This window comes from Streptopelia decaocto (genome assembly GCF_964273445.1).
Source record: "Streptopelia decaocto genome assembly, chromosome: Z".
Lineage (NCBI taxonomy): Eukaryota > Metazoa > Chordata > Aves > Columbiformes > Columbidae > Streptopelia > Streptopelia decaocto.
Genome location: NC_138657.1, coordinates 60,672,198 through 60,688,597, shown reverse-complemented (window position 1 = coordinate 60,688,597; position 16,400 = coordinate 60,672,198). Strand labels below are relative to the sequence as shown.

General features: G+C 42.2%; 1 protein-coding gene across 6 annotated transcripts in view; it reads right to left on the bottom strand.

The window, feature by feature from the left end:
• The window catches only part of LIFR (LIF receptor subunit alpha), a 56,148-nt gene extending 46,598 nt beyond the window's left edge, over window positions 1-9,550 (bottom strand). The window contains exons 1-2 of one of the 6 annotated variants that reach the window (XM_082075808.1): window positions 9,051-9,550; window positions 450-561 (exon numbers count right to left, since the gene is read on the bottom strand). The gene's annotated coding sequence lies outside the window, so the exon portion shown is untranslated. Of the gene's footprint in view, window positions 1-449; window positions 562-6,692; window positions 6,713-8,557; window positions 8,841-9,050 lie in introns of those variants that run through there. The other 5 variants (XM_082075810.1, XM_082075809.1, XM_082075812.1 and 2 more) reach the window with 5 other exon arrangements.
• Between the last annotated feature and the right edge of the window lie 6,850 nt (window positions 9,551-16,400).

Below are 16,400 nucleotides of genomic sequence, written 5' to 3'. Positions count from 1 at the left end.
AGGTAGATATACATATTAAGAATGCAAGTGACAAGTATCTTTTTTTCAAAATAAGAAAATAAAAACCAAACCAAAAACCAATCAAGTATAATTAAAGATGGTAAAAACAAATGCACATTACTTAAAAAGATCAACTGAAGGTGATTATTATCAATACCTGCTAAATTCTTATTAAAGTGATCAGTTAATCAAATATCTGAGTTTAGATTGCAGCATCTCGTTCATCTTATTTCTCAAGTCCCCTGAAAGATGCCCCTCAATACGTCATAAGATCACCTGTGCCTTCTGACAAGAAGGTATTCCAAAGCTGTGGAGTGCTGCTTGTGACTGCTGATTTATGAAAGATAATAAGCCTCAGTAACCACATATATACACATATTGCCCTTGAATTTGCAAACACCTAAGTATGACTAATCCTATCTTATGAATAAAGGTATGCATAAACTCACATTTGCACTGTTGGGTTGGCAGAAGCCCAGCTGCAGGAGCCTGTGACAGGCTCGGTCCTTAGCCTTCAGTATGGGAGAGCCAAATGCAGAACTGGGCAGTCACATTAGGTACCTGAAGTTAAAAGATTCATATATAATCCATCAGGAAGAATGCTACACTGGAGGATCGCTCAGAAAATATGTGAAAGTAAAAACATACTTTCCTTGTTTAAGTATATAGAGAAGAAAATCAAGGCTATTTTTCTGAAAGCCTATTAGTGGCATAATTCTACAGGCACCTATTGTAATGCTGAGTGCTTGCTGCAATTTCTCTGCAGCAATCACTGCCCCAACTCCAACCCAGGGTTACCTACTGATTAACAAGCATGCATACAGCAGGACAAAAGGATAATACACAAGAATCTAATGTTTTCAATGATACATTCTTCTCATACTAATGCCAGCTGCACCACTCATTAGTTGAAATATGGGAAAGCAACTGGAAATATTCAAAGTTTCAGTTCCCACAGTTCAAGTAAATAAATACACAAAAGATACTGAAAATAAGAGTCCTCACAACTTATTCTGTACAGGTAAGGCTACCTCACAAAAGCTCTTGATCAAACAGTACAAGAGAAAAACAAGCTATCCACTAGCAGTGGAAATGGTTTAATCCAGTACAAAGTCGATTTATACACAGAACTAAGCGATTACTTAGAGCAGTTTGAGTCTGAGAAATCATCCATTGATGCAAAGCCTAAAACAATGCAACCATTTAGTTCAATAAGGTTACTTGATCACAGCTCTCAATTACCTACACAGAAAAAGGATTTAAATATAATGCAAAATGTATGAGATACAAGAGTCAATACCATTTAGTAGACCTCCACTGAAAAGTGCATACCGTGAAAAGAAAAGCTAATTAAGTATTGGTAAAGCTCTTCAAGAATGGGGTGAACTGATCGAAGTAAAAAATAAGACTGTATGCATTCCTAAAAAAGTTCTAAATGTGGGCTCAATACAAGTCTACCCAGATTAAAGTCCTGGGTTCACATTACACCAACGTCAGTCTAGACTGACATAAGTCTTGCACAGATCTCACATTAATATACATTTTAATGGTGAAAGAAGACAATATACATGGGATAAACTACAGATTTTGAGGTAGGATTTAAAATAAGGGCCATTTGGCTTGCTGGATTTACATCCAGACTGATCCTGTCATTTGAAACATGAGGCAACATTTGGTCAAAAATATCTTCTTTCAAAAATTTCCTAACATTTTGAAAAAGAAACAGGCAAATTGCATTTAATTTGGAGGAGATGCTTTTCTATATTGGGAATCATGACAATGCTGTTCGAGCAGATGAATTATGAGTTACGTGCCTGGAGACCTGTGCACTAAAGATTTCTCATAGCCATGACCTTTGGAAGAGTAGGGACCATGGGGAAGGAGGGGAAAAGGAAGAGGAACAGGTGGACTCTAGGGAACAGATATTATTATCCTCAGAACCATCAGAAAATGTAGCAAAAGTAGAAGAGTTTGATGTTTATGTCCACCTCATACACACAGTACTTTAGTGCTTGTCGCATATAAGACAACACTAACTTCTGTGATAGAAATAAATCGCATTTGGGGGGCTCTTTTCAGCTTTTTTTTGGTTGTTTTTGTTTTGTTTTGGGCTTTTTTGGTTTTTTTGTTTGTTTGTTTTTCCTCTCTCCCCCTCTCTCTGCCTAGGATTAAAGATTAAAAGCTTATCGTCTTGGTTTTAGCTTCAGAGTGAGCTGTAAAACCTCAGAGGTCAAACATCTCTTTTGCCACAAGTGCTGAACTTGATCCAAATAACGAAATATTGTAAAAATTAGCTGTATTATAACTTACATTGACCTTTGGGCTTCAGAGTCTGCAGAAGCCCCACCTATAATACTGACCACTATAATTTTCTTCTGAAGTTCATTTGATTTAAGCGGCATTTTTGCCCTGCAGTAATATTAAGATCAATTATTTGAGAAAGATACTTTGAAGCTCTGTCCTCACTGATTTTATAGTTGCAAGAGGCCATTAGATCACCCAGTCCAAGACGGGCAAATCCATGGTCATCCATAGAAACAGGGTTACATCACATGATGAGCAGCATGGCTGTCTTGGCACACGAGCTTCTGGGGGACCAAGTAAGCCCTGTTTGGAACAGAGAAGGGCTGCCAGGCTAAGGCAGATACCACCAGACAGCCCCAAAAGGCAACCGCCTGCCCAGGCCAGCCCCACACTGGGCAGAGCTGTGCCTCATCTCCCACTTGTGCAAATCACCTTCTCCTCTGGGGTCTCCAAGATACAATGGGATGTGCTGTGAACTCTCAAACATGACAGTAATTAGAAATGCTGATTGTAAAGTTACAGAAAGCATGAATATCAGAGATGCTCAAACCACCCTGGTGGACTGCAACATGGAGATATCTTCACCCCAACCTAAATGCTGCAGATGGGCTGAACTTCACCCTGTTTGGGACCCACATGCCCAAGTCTGGATTAGACCACTCTGCAGCAAGTGGCCCATGTCACCATCTGGCTCCAAAACAGCTTTTTCTGTGCTTCTATGTTCACAGCACTTGAAATGAAGAGAACATAGTTTTTAAAGCTTTGGGCTGAAATGTATGGTATGCCCAAGGGTATAACGTAGGGGGCATTTGAGGGCACAAAGCCAGCTCACCATGCTAGCCAAATTTGCCATAGGCCATACCCACACCATCCAAAACAAACTTTTAACCATGCTCACTAGTCAACGACCCTACATTTCCTCTTGGAGGGAAGTAATTGACTTATTCAAGGAGCAAAACTAGCTTAGATGGATGGTTGAGGACCAGAAGGAAAACATGGACCATTTCTGAGCCAGACTGACAGTGTAAACCACCTTGAACCACCCATTACTTGTAATTTTATTATACCTACAAGGAGCTTGTGCAATAATGACAAAATTATGTAAGCATAAGAAGCATTCCAGCATACTTTTCAGACAGTGTCTATCACCTAAAGAAATCATACAAATACATTGCTTTATTGAAATGTCATGATCATGCACTACAAATTACCAGGCTACCTTGATAGGAAGCAATGAAGGTTCAGTCAATATTACAACACTATTACCAGTGCAGCTATAGGTATGCAGCAAGCAAAAATATATACCTCTATTTTAGGAATATATGTATGTTCCAAAAGAAAGTGCTTTTGACTGATGATTAAAATGCAGTAAGCTATACTGGGAAAGAACACTGGTATAACATTGCTCATCAATATAGAAACATCCCCCCACAAAAGTCAAAAACTCACAATAATTCTCTAATCAATGTTACTATATCAGTGAAACTCTTTGGCTGGTGAGGAAAACGCTGCAGCATAAAAGTAAGTCAAAGAAAGTGCTACTTTAGCTATTTAGGACTTCAGGAAATTTCAGGAGGCCAAGTCTGGCTGAAAGGCTGTGCTCCTTAGTTTTGCAGGAGCTGATTCTAAATTGCTGGGTTTACAGGTGAGAAAGGAGACTCTATTCCCTGACAACACCCAGCCCAAGAAAGGGGGGAAGATGTCCTGCTCCCAAATACTCCCCTAACACCAAGCTGGCAACACAGGCTTCCCATTCCCTGCTGCGGGCTGTGCTGTGGGTCTCAATTTTGGCAGGGTAGGAAGTGAGGTACAAGGAGCAGGGAATTGCTGGAGTGCTGTTCTTGTCTCCATGGCACGTGCTTTTATAACTTGTGCTCCCTGAGGTAAAAGGCATAATTTGGACTCAACAGCTGACAACTCAGCAGTTCTCTGCCTGTGGGATAAGGGAAAGCTGCTTTTGTTGTAGCAACAGTCTTTGACCTCACTCCAATGCCAGCTCCAGACCGTGCATGGAAAGGTCGGGAGACATATGCCCTGCAAAACCATACACCCTGACCAACATTCATGCCGATGGGTTAGGAGTTATTTTTAGTTTAGGCGTTCTCTCTTTGCAGTGAAACCCACTACGAGGGGTGATTCCAAGAGACTGCAGCACGGAAAGGCAGAGAGCAGTAAAGTGGCAAAAGTCCCTGCTGAGAGCCCCTGGCACTTGCAGGAAGTGCAAGGACTTTACAGACACACAGCAGGGGGCTCCCACAAATTCAGGGACTGCAAATTTTCCAGGGAAGAGTGACAGTGATGATCAGCAACAATCTGTTGGTGCATATGAAAAACAGTCCCTGGCAATTCTTCTCAGGGTCAGAACCTCCAGATATCACTCATTCTAATTAATATCTGCTAGTTTATAAGTCACTTAAGTAAGGCAGGCAAAGAACACAGGAACCCCTGCTGTTTGCTGGTGATCGGTATTCTAGCTGCCCCTCCACCCCGCAAAAGGCAGGGAAGAAAACGCCTCTGGCCATCTAGGAATTTATGTGGCCCCCATCATTGCCATGCTAATGACTCTGGAAGAGATCTGTAGGATTCTGGAAGAGATCCCTGAAGGCATTTAAATATCTACAAAAAACAATCTGCCTAAACCTAAACCAAATGTTTCAAAATCCCATTTAGCTGCAACTAAGTATTAGTAGGAAAAAAGAAGGGGGGGGGGAAGGAAGACAAAAAAAAAAAAAAAGAAAAAAAGACCGGTAATGATAAATTTTGTAGGCATCAGCATGCATAAATACAGAGTCTCATCTTTGACAAGGCAACAACACCTGTCTGATGCTTATACACTCAAGATTCACAAAGCAACTGTTTCCCTACTCTATGTCTGCTGATAAAATGTGTGCAGAACCACAGAATCAGGTTCTCCAGAAAAAGCAGCAGCAATCACTTTTGTTTAAAAGACACAGAAAAAGAAAGCAGCAGTGGTGCTCCCTTTTCTAAGGCAGCCACTGCAGCACTTGGTAGGGTATGGGAAAGACCTCTGACCAGGCCAGAGGCTATCCAAAGTAACAGACAACTTAGGACAGAGACTTCTCCAGCCTTTCTGTAGATGGCATTTCTCCCTGAGGTTTAAGAAACCACTGAATCAGCACGAGACTCCATGTCTTTGTGAGAGGGCACTCACTGGAATCGAGGGACCACACGCTTTAGGTCCTGCTCCCAAGGTTTGTTCATATATTTTACATTAAAATGTTTATGGAATGAGATACATCAACCAGCCTTGTGGCACAGAGTACAATCACCTCTCAAGCCTTATCTAGAAGTAATTTATTTCTCCTATTTTTAGACAGAAATGTGATGGCTAACAGTCAAAACGGATTCATTACTAAATCTCAGAGGAAAAGACTCAGCAAAATATGAAATCATTTCAACTAATTCTAGCGAATTATGGGAACAGGACTAAAACTGTCTTTCATACCTCTTTCTCCATGTCTCCCTGCATGCTACTCGATGTCTGATTCAGCGCAACAGTATCCCCTCTCAGAGAGTCACCAGTATCTGGTTCAAATTCTCAACTCTTCCACCTAACTTTAACCTCCCCTCATCAGACCTTTCCTTGTACTGCTAATTAATATCCCTTCACTTGAATCACCTCTATGTTTCAGCATCAGTCTGAATCTAACATCCTGGTGTTTCTATTTTAACTGTGCTCTAGATCAATGTGTGTTATTGAACATGGAACAAAACTAACTCCGAGAAGTTTCACTATTTCTTCTGTTTTCCCTTCCATTATCCAAAAGCTGACTTTCAACAGCTTAATAAGCTCATTACAAGACAATAGCAACCATCATTTAAAACTGTATCAGACAATTTTGCTTTTATCCAACCAACATATCAACACAACAGGAACTGCTGAATTTAGTGTTCTTTGCATTCCTCTGAGCATTAGCGTATAGCAGAAGTGGAAAAGAATCTCATCTACCTGGTCACATCATTTGTTGAGTCATTTGCAGAAAAACATAATACATCTGCATCAGCCTCGTGATGCACTGCACTCTGCAAGACAGACTCAGTATTTATAAATATCTTTATTGTTTAAGACTGCCAGACACTTTCTTTTTGAGATACAATTTCACCTTTCATGTGGAATATTTACCAACATAGCCAGTTTAAATACATCTTCTCCAAAGGCACAAACCTTGCTGTCAGTCACCACTGGATTAAACAGTCTAATATTCATGCTCTTAAAGAGTTGTTCTAATAGATTTAAAGCATCAGTTCTAGCATTATCTATGCATTTCAATAAATTCAGAATTTAGGTTTTTTCTTAATATTTACTAAAGCCCTGAGCCGCATGATGTTGAAACAGATATGACCTTATAGCCATAGATCATACTCACCAAGCACTTGAAAATTAAAGCTCCATGAATGACCTGCTAAAGTAGCAGCAGCAGATTTGCCACCTGTGAATATATGTTTCTCTTTCTTTCTTGGAAAGCATCTCCACTCATATGGCTCTTCCCACTTTCAGCAAGTTTGCAAGAATGCCCTCATCTAAAGGTTAAGCCTGTCCCTTTCCTCAGCAGACCTGTAAAAGGATTTTGCACAATCTAACTCATAGATAGTGCTTGCCACTGGTTGTTCTAAGTGACTAAAGCGATATCTTTGGAGAGTGCACAATGGAAACTGTTATCACTTAATAACACTGATAAAAGTTTGAATTGGTGAAATAGTGATAAGATGAAACGATGGGAAGACTAAGTAAACAGAAAGCAAAATCAAACAAAATCAGGTGATATACTGACTGCCTAAAAGCTATACTCCAAACCAGCGCCAAGTTAGTGATTTTTACGCTTTCCAGTTGTGGACTTCTGCAACATTTTGCAGTTTAGTTGTATAGCTTTGCAGCCTACTGATACTGCACTGTCTTTTCCTAGTAGCCTCAGCACACCTCTCAGAAGTGACCTGCAGTTCCCCATCCAGCTAATGGCAGGCAACTGATGCTGAGCAATAACAGCCAACTGCAGATATGGTACTACTTATCCTGTGGATACACTCCCAGCATTTGCTTCTGTCTCTTCCACATCCTAATCCTTCCCCTGATCAAACATATTTTTTTCCTGATCTTGATTCACACTAGGGACTGATCCAGGAGACCTCTATGCATGTTTACCTTTATTACTAAAACCGTACAGAAATCAAAGCTTACCTTTATCACCAAAACCACACACCGTACAATGACAAAGAAGTTAAGCACAAGGACAGATTTTCTGCAGATCAAGGCATTCATGCATTCTTCCCTACAGGATGTGCAAAGCTTTATATAAAAATCACATGTGTGGTGATGGATCTACTGCCTCAGCCAGCATTGACACATTTTGATTTGAGAGGAAACATGGCATGGCATGGACTTTAATCTTCCCCACAGCTGCTAAGTCTGATTAACAATTTGGATTCATGCTGTGGAGTCGAACCAAGGGCTTAAGAAAAATTTAAAGAATTCTTTTATAATGAGGGGAAAAAAAAAAAAAAGGGCAGAATGGACTTCCAGGTGAGATGTCAAGGTTAAGTCAGGCTGCCTTACTCAGGTCACAAGCTGGGTTTCAAATACAGCAGAAAGCTACCGAATGCCCATGTTTCATTTAAGGGAATTTGACAGGACACCACAAGCTTTGTTACGGAATATGAATATTTGACTATTTTTGCAATGGAGATTTCAAGTGTGAAAGTCTGTGGAAAAGAATCAGAGTGACAATTCCTAAACAACAGCTCCCAGCCTAACTCTCCCTGGCACTAGAAGATAGTGTAAAATCTATCCAAAGCTTTACTCCCATTTATAGCAAAGTTCCCCGTCATGCACCACCGATTACAAATAAAAAACAAACCAACCACATATATCACCAGTTCCTACTAAAGCAACACACAAAATGCCAGCACCATATGCCCAGTTCAAATTTACTTATACATGCTGAATTTTAACAAGGGAATGACGTTCTTTCCAGAACTACCTCAGAAGCTTAGAGAGATCTTTTTTAAACGCACTCTCTAAACACATTAGAAATTCAATCACTCAAAGCAGACACGGCAAGCTGTCACTGCACTGGTGTGTCTGCACAACTGGCATGCTGCAAGGTTCACAGCATGTCTGGATGCTCCTCAAACGCAAAAGGGGCTCCAGATTTGTATCCCAAGCTCTCCTTTTTTGGAAGGGTGCTACTTATTAAAAAAAAAAAAAGAAAAAAAAAAGGCAGAAAAATAGGCATACATATTATTTACCCGCTGTTCAGTCGTTGCACCAACCAACCTGCCGGCCAGAATGAGCTGTTGACAAAACGCAGCCTGTATTTAAGCCGCAGGCTCCAGGCAGCAGCAGAGCAGAGCCGCCGGTCTCTCCCCCGTGACCCCGGGGGAGGCTGCCGCGCTCCGCGCCCGCACCGGCTGCGACCCCTGGCCGCGCCCCCAGAGCCGCCGCCTGTTCTCCCCCCGGCCGAGCCCCGAGCCGCAGCGCCCGCGGCAGCAGGAAAGCATGGAGCCAGGCAGGGGGCTTGGAAACCCCCTGCGGCCCCGCCGGGTGCTGGCGAAGCTGTCAACGCCCCTTCGCCCCTCCTCGCCGGCACCTCCCCGGGACGGTCAGAGGGAGGGATGGAGGGTGCATCTCTCATCTCGGCCCCCCCGGCCGCTCCCCTCCCAGGTGCGAGCGGAGCCCTACCGCGGGGCCGCCCTCAGAGAAGCCGCCCGGCCCGGGGCCCGGCACTCACCCGCCGCCGCCTGACCGTGCCCTGCGGCAGCCTCATGCCGCGGGGGGTGCGCGGGGCTCCCGCGGCGCGGTCCCGGGCGGCCCAGCTCCGGCCGGCAGCAGTGCGCAGCGCCGACAGGAAGGAGGGATGGAGCCGGGGCGGGAGGGAGGGGGGGAGGGATAGAGGAGAGGGGGCTGGCGGGCTGCCCGCGGGAGGAGCCTGCGCCGCGCACCGCCCGCTGCCACCACCCCCGACCCTGGCCCCGGGGCGCCGCAGCAGCCCGGCGGGGCACGGGTCGGCCCTGCTGCGGGGACCGCGCTCCGCCGGAGAAGCGCCGCCGGTAGTCCTGGTTTCACCGGGCCGAAGCCATCCAGGCTTTCAGTCTGACGCTCGCCTTTAGCTGTGTTGCCGAGGTGTCATGGGGACTAAGTTGTGGCAGATCCTCCAGTGACCGATGGTTCCTATGAGTCCCCAGTGGGCTGTTGAGAACGTGCTGCGGGGGTGGATGAAGTCACGGATCTGACCTGATCGTTTCAGGTTCTCTCTGTGACACGAGTCAAATATCCTTCCTAGAAACGTATTTTAAATACCTCCAGTGCTGCCAGCCCTCCAGGGTTTGAAGCAGTGGGGCTGGCCCTCCAAATCCGTAAGATTTTTGGTAAATTTTATTTTTGTATTTGCCTCTGTTTTTTGAAATGTGAGACTTGACCTCCAACATTTCTTCCAAGCCACAACAACTACATGCCAGCCTCTCTTTTAAATTAAACTCGAAATCCCCACAATCCCACGGCCTCAAGAGGCCAGCAATTAAAAAAATATATACCACGAGGCCCATAAAATCAGAAGTGTTGGAAAGCCTGTGGCTCCTCTTTTGTTCCCCAGTAAACCACAGCAGAATGGGGAGAAAAAGTAACTGTTCAGTTTTCCTTGCATTTTTCTGCCAACATTTTGCTATAGTGGTTTTCCAAGTTACTGTAGATTGTTTTTCTCAGAACCTAGATGATAAAGAACTGCAAATACTTGTATGAAGGTCCTGGGCCAGACTTGTGCACCATCTTGGCTAAGTAGATTATTTCAGGTTCCCAAAGCCAGAGTCTCCTGCCATCCTGCACATTCTCTGATTAGAGTAAGTGAATACAAGCAATTTTGTAGAGAAGAAACCTTCCAGAATTTCCTTCCCTTTCCAGTGTTATTGCTTGTGCAAAGAGCATTGAATCTTCAGTAGGCCAGCAAGAGATGCGTGAACCTGTGTTTAGGTCATGCATATGAATGTAAATTCAGATATCTTCTGGCTCAAGAGCATGCTTGACTTCAGGCCTTGTACCCTGAGAGTTGTCCATGTGTTGACCTGTGTCACCTTCTCAAGAGAAAGGGTCGTCTCCTTATACACATACTATTCTTGGCAAAAAAGGCTGTTTGTTTTGGTTTGTATGGGTTTTTTTAAACAGCATTTGGAGAGAAGCCCTTGGTGGTGAATTCCAAGCAGAAGCTGAAGTTTTCTCCTGATGCACATTAAAACTCCAAGGACAGGCGGACTTTAAGGGAGTTCTTTTAGGGTCTTCTATCCACTAGGTTTAAGCATTTACCTTTCCAGCACATCAGTCAGCTCTTCACAGTCCCAAATCTTGCTCCACTGGCAATGTCTGCTGGATCACTAATTTTGTGGTCTGGACTTCATTCCAAGGACCAAGAGGTTTGGTATGTCAGCTGCCTAAGACTGTTTGCATTTAGTACCCTGTTCCCATTCTAGCCCAGAAGCCCTCCTGCCCTCTTTCTGTGCAACAGCTGGCAAATCACAATGAAACTGGGAGTATCCATACCACCAGAAGGCTGGGGAGAACATGACCCTTTCATGGTACATGACCCATCCAAGGGAGGACTGCCTCTGCCTTTCTGTTTCTAAATCTCATAAATTGCAGCCTGGTGCCCTCCCTAGAGTCTGCATCCCAGGCTCAGAAGGATGCGACTTGCACCTGTGCCATGGATGACAGATGCACAAATGCAGGTTTCCAGCCATGAAAGCTACAGAAGGACTTTCTTTCCAAGGCCTTGAAAATGTTAAATGAAATTGTAGAACATTTTTTTTTCTACAGCTCATGTTTTTTCATATTTAGTAATGGCTCATAGGCATCTCACTTGTCAGAAAACCCTGTACCATGTGTACCATGAGTAATTTTGGAAGATCTGTCTCATTTTCTATATGATGAAATCAAGTTATAGTAGATTTTGTTCTTTTCTCTTTTTAACTAGCAAGGCATTTTCCCTGTAACTCACAGGCACTCCATACAGGAACTGGGGAAAGAAGTGTGGGTTTGTATTTTTTTATTTGAAAAATGTGATTGTGAAATTAGAAGGAACTGCCAGGAGAAATCAGAGGTAGAGGTAGTTTCTGAAGTTATGTTAAGGTTTTGATATTGTACTAATGACTCAAATTCTAATGAGTCAGTTGGAAGTTAAGAAACTTCTAGATCTGATGCTAAGACAAGTCTGTATAGGACAAATTTTAACGTGATAAAGCTACAGATGGTTGGTATCAGTTAAATCTTTTTTATACAGTGAAATATGCTAATTTATTATAAGTATCCTCTAGACAAATGACTGGTCTAATTACCCTACAACTTCTGATCTGCAGAAAATACGCTATCTATGCATCCTGTCCCATCATGAGACTTTTCTTATAAAATATAATAGCTGCTATACTTTATAATGAAACTTATCTGAACATAGTACATATATGCAGGCCATTTATTTTGTTTCCTGCCTTATCTCTAGTTTCCAGAAAACTGAAGGACAGATGCTGGAACACACACTGTGCCTTTATACTCTCAGTGTTGTATTTTGTCATTGATTTTAATAGCAGCAGGGATGCGCCTTTCAACATTAATTTTTTGGACAGTGAGAGAGGAAGGTTTAAGTGTCTCCAGATAGTAGGCTAGTTTTAGTTTATCTTAGTTTCTCTCAGAGCTTAGTATTACTTAGAGAACAACATATCTGCTGTCTAGGTGAGAAAAAACTTCTTGGAGCGTGTAAATTCCAAATGAAAGTGAGAAGCCCAACTAGAACATTTTCGTTAATGAGAGTTTCCTGGAGCCATTTAGTCTTGTATTTAAGGGTGTGTTGGTTATTTATGGCAGAGGAAAGAAACGGATGTGTTGATGTTCTGGAACTTTTCCTTTGTGCATTGTTTCCCATTTCACAGTTGTATTTGGCACCAGCTTTTCTCCAGCCAATAAAGAATATTAAAAAACTTCCTTTTCTGAGAAGTTGTGTGCACATTTTACAAACCATACAGTTTAAGCAGAAATGTGTGAGGTAGTACATCTACCAGCATTTACAAACACCATACATTGTAAATACATAATATTACCAGCAAAGGTCTGACAGTGATTCTTTTTTATGGACTATCTATTCTTGCTTTCTTTAAAAAAAGGTTATTGTATAATACAACCAACAAAGCAAATTTGGGTCTGAACAAAAGTATTCAGGAAAGCCAATAAGAAAACTCACACTGGCTGAGATAAGAGCCGGAGTTGCCTCTGTTCATGCCAAGAATAACGTTGCGTACCATGGATAGTGCGTGTGTTTTGGTGCACTCACAAAGCAACAGCTCTTTCCTATGAGGTCTCAGTGGAAGCATCCCTGTGTTGTTAAGCTGGCACAGAGCTGTTCTTGGAAATTAGTACACTGACCCCAGAGCTATAAACTCTTTGTAATTAATCTTTTTCAAATACAGAGAATTTTCTCCATCATTAGGGACCTATGCCTGTAAACCCAGTGACATGTTGGCAATATATTGCTAAATGGCTTCAAAAAATTCCTTGGTCTCCCTTGTGAACAGGGAAACCATATGGTCTACTGTGGTTTTTGTGTTTGCAGGGAGAAGCAATTAAGGACTTTGATTTACTGACCTGTGCTAACTTAGATAGTGCTTTGAATTTAAAAAGAAATGGAAAGAAAAACCTTACTTGCCAAAAATAATTAAATTGAAGACACTTGCATTCCTTTCACTGGAAAAATTCTACATAAAATGCCTCGAAAATACACGGTGTGGAAATACTGGATGTCTGGATGCACTACCAGTAATAAGACCCTTATGGTCAGCACTGAAGGTAAAGCTTTTCCCATGCGCTAGCAGGTGGATCTCATTGCCACACACTGCCAAGTGTCAAGATCTTCCTCTCCAAATGGTCTGACCAAGGTTATTTGTGCGTAGGGCAGAGGACAAGGGGCACAAACTGCTGAGTCCTCAGTAAGTGTGTTGTATCTCTCTTCACTGGCAACAACAAACCATTTTTTTGAACACATTTTTATATTTGCCTGAGCCAAGCGATTGTTAGGCAATGATGTTGCTTCATAACCTTGCTTGCCTTATCCTCCAGGAATCTTTGGAAAAATTTCTGCCCATTGCCTTATTCCCTCATTTTGCCATCTTTATGGCTACTGTCTGTTGTCAGAGCATGGTTTTGTGTATTTTTTTTTGTGACTAGTGGCTTTATCAGAGCAAGGGGACTGAATTTTTGGTCTTATCTTGTGGGCTGGATGTAAAAAACTGTACTTTTCACCATTCCTTCATTTGACTGCTGTTGTTCATGTTCATGTCCATCATGTCGATTAATGCTTATTCTTTCCACCCTTGCTCTAGTGCATCTTCTGATGCTTTCACATACAGGCATTTCCATTCATACTTCATTCAGATGAGTCTTAATTCCTCAGTTACAAACGTCTACAGTGGCTACTTGTGAAATAATGCCCAAGAAGGGATGTACTGCTGAAGTTACTCTGCTGAAACAACGTACATGCTGTAAACTGATTCCTCCCCAGTCTAAGCATTTGTGCCATCCTGCAGTTGATTATACTGGCGGTGTAAAGTTCAGCACATGCTTAATCATGTTGGATGCATCTCACTGCTGAGTCTCATACAGTAGCATGAGAGGTCAGACTTCAAGTCAGTGAAATAAGATACGACATAGTTGTTGGAAAGAAATGAAGCTAAATATACATTTCTGAAGAAACACCAACAAATGGTAACAATCTTACTAACTGTGGAAGGATTGGTGGAACCAGTCCTAGAACTAAGTCTGATTTATGGGTATGAAATTTAAGAGGCTTACTTTGCACAGTAGTCGCAAGGCCTAATTACATCACAAAAAATAGGATTTATGAGAATCAGAAGCTAATTTAGATTCGTAATAGCCATAGAAGCATGGAAATCTGCAAACAGAAGATACTGAGAGTATCTCAGACATTCATAAACTCTTAATATCGCAAGGCCCTCCACTGGTTCCCCAACATCCGTTTATTACATTCAAACATACTGCCTTGCTCTGTGCAACTTTCAGCTGTGCTCCTTATTTAGTAATTCTTGTCACTGTGGTGTTGGCTCTGTTTCCAGTGCAGTGCTATTCCTGTTAGTCCTATCTTTATGCTCACCAATTTATCAGCTAAATATTGCTATGCTTTCTCTATTTCTATGAATCCCACAAAGAAATATACCCTGTACGACAAAGCTTAGGAAGTTGATGCTTCAGATTTTCTGTGCTCTGGTACATGGTCTGAACATGTCTGATGAATGTCAGATGAATTTGAAGCACCCTAAGCTGTTATGAACTTTGCATGCACTCCAGAGCTGATCTCTACATCAACAGGAGCCATTCAACCAGAATTCATGTAGCTCAGCTGAGCTGCTAGCTTCAGCAAACCCTGAATAAGTGGCTAGAATTTTCAAATTCTCCCTTCACAAAGTTTCCAGGCAGCAACACCCTCTCCCTCTGCTGAACCATATCCAGGGAGAGGAATATGCCTTCTCCCATACTATCCTTGGACTGAGCTGTAAGCCCATTCACTGTTTGGAACAAAATTTCTATGCATCAGCATGAAGTAGCAAGACAAAGACAGCTCTGCCAGAGAGGAGGTGGGGATATGTAACAAATGCTTTTCAGGAGAGTATGAAGATCTATATTTGCATGGTTCATGGCAATCATCTTGTCAGTCTTTCCATGTAATTTTTCAGATGTGGGTTTCAGTACTGCTCAGCACAGTGTATCAGAGTTTGGGTTACTATAGCATTAAATAATGTGCAAATACCTTAAGGTATATACTGAAGACACAACAGCAAAATCAATGTATTAGAAGCAATTTTATCCTTTCTGGGCCTGACTTCAGAAATATTATTGTTTAATGTGTCTCAGTTGCCCTGGTTAAACACAGTTCTCTTGCAGGCTATTAAGAGGTTTGTATTTGTACGTGAACAGAAATTCTAATTCTAGTGAAGAAGACAGTCCCCCCACATTTGAAAGTCAGGCTGAAAGACGCTTTCATAAAAGTAGGTGGTTACACTACGTTAAATATTGTGGCAAATTCTGTAACTGTTCCAGGAGTTTCCATCAAGGGGGACCTATTTTCGTCCTCCATTGTGTTTTTCTTTTTATACAAAAACATCTCTACCAATGATGTAAGATCCTAACCTAGTACTCAATTACATATCTGCGTACATCCTTAGGTCCTCCCTTCTGGTATAACAAGCACCGTTGCTTTCACTAGTTTGCAGATTGGTTGCAATCTCAATCTGCCTCTGCACATCGCTAGTAAAGCAAAGGAGCTGCCCACCCAGGGAATGATTTGTTGTAGCATCAAGGCTGTAAGATTAAGCTTATTCAGGCAGAAAACTATTTTCTTTAGAACACTTCTAAGGAACATGTGCAGACAGCACTGGGGGTACCAGAAATGTATAATACATACATGCTGAAAATTGTGCGACTGAGCATGCTCTGTCCTGTTCCCCATCTTTGTCAAGCTGGATGTCTGGTCAACTTCCTTCCCCGCTTGGGTCACCTAAGATGTGGAGAAAAACCATCCCTGTGTTATAGAATCCCATTTGTCACCACTGAGCTACAACTGATTCACATTTGTCTGTGTTCGGTGCTCCCTGTTCTGAAGCATAGCTCACCAGGGAGGCTGCAAAGCACGTTCTTGAGGCAGACACTGTGAATGCAGGAGGCACAGGCTGAGTTAACACATCTATGGGCCTAGATTAGGGTTTGGCAGGTACTTTTTCTGACAGCAGTATGAACTCCAGCATCCATTGTATTGCTTCCCCTATGATCCTCTACTGCATTGTAGCATAAATCTTTGCATACCTCCACACAGTAAGACAGATCAAGGAAACAATTCTTTTTTTTTTTTTTTTTTTTTTAATTAAAATTCCCTCAAGGTATTTTTAACTGAATAGTTCTGCTGCTGTGAATTACACTGAAGACAAACATTGAGCCACTGGAAGGCTGGTAGGAGGTAGGAATAAACAGGAATAAACAGCCAAGGGCAAAAGTTGAAGGACTATAGGTCTGGAATAAATAGCTGAGGGCAAAAGTTGAA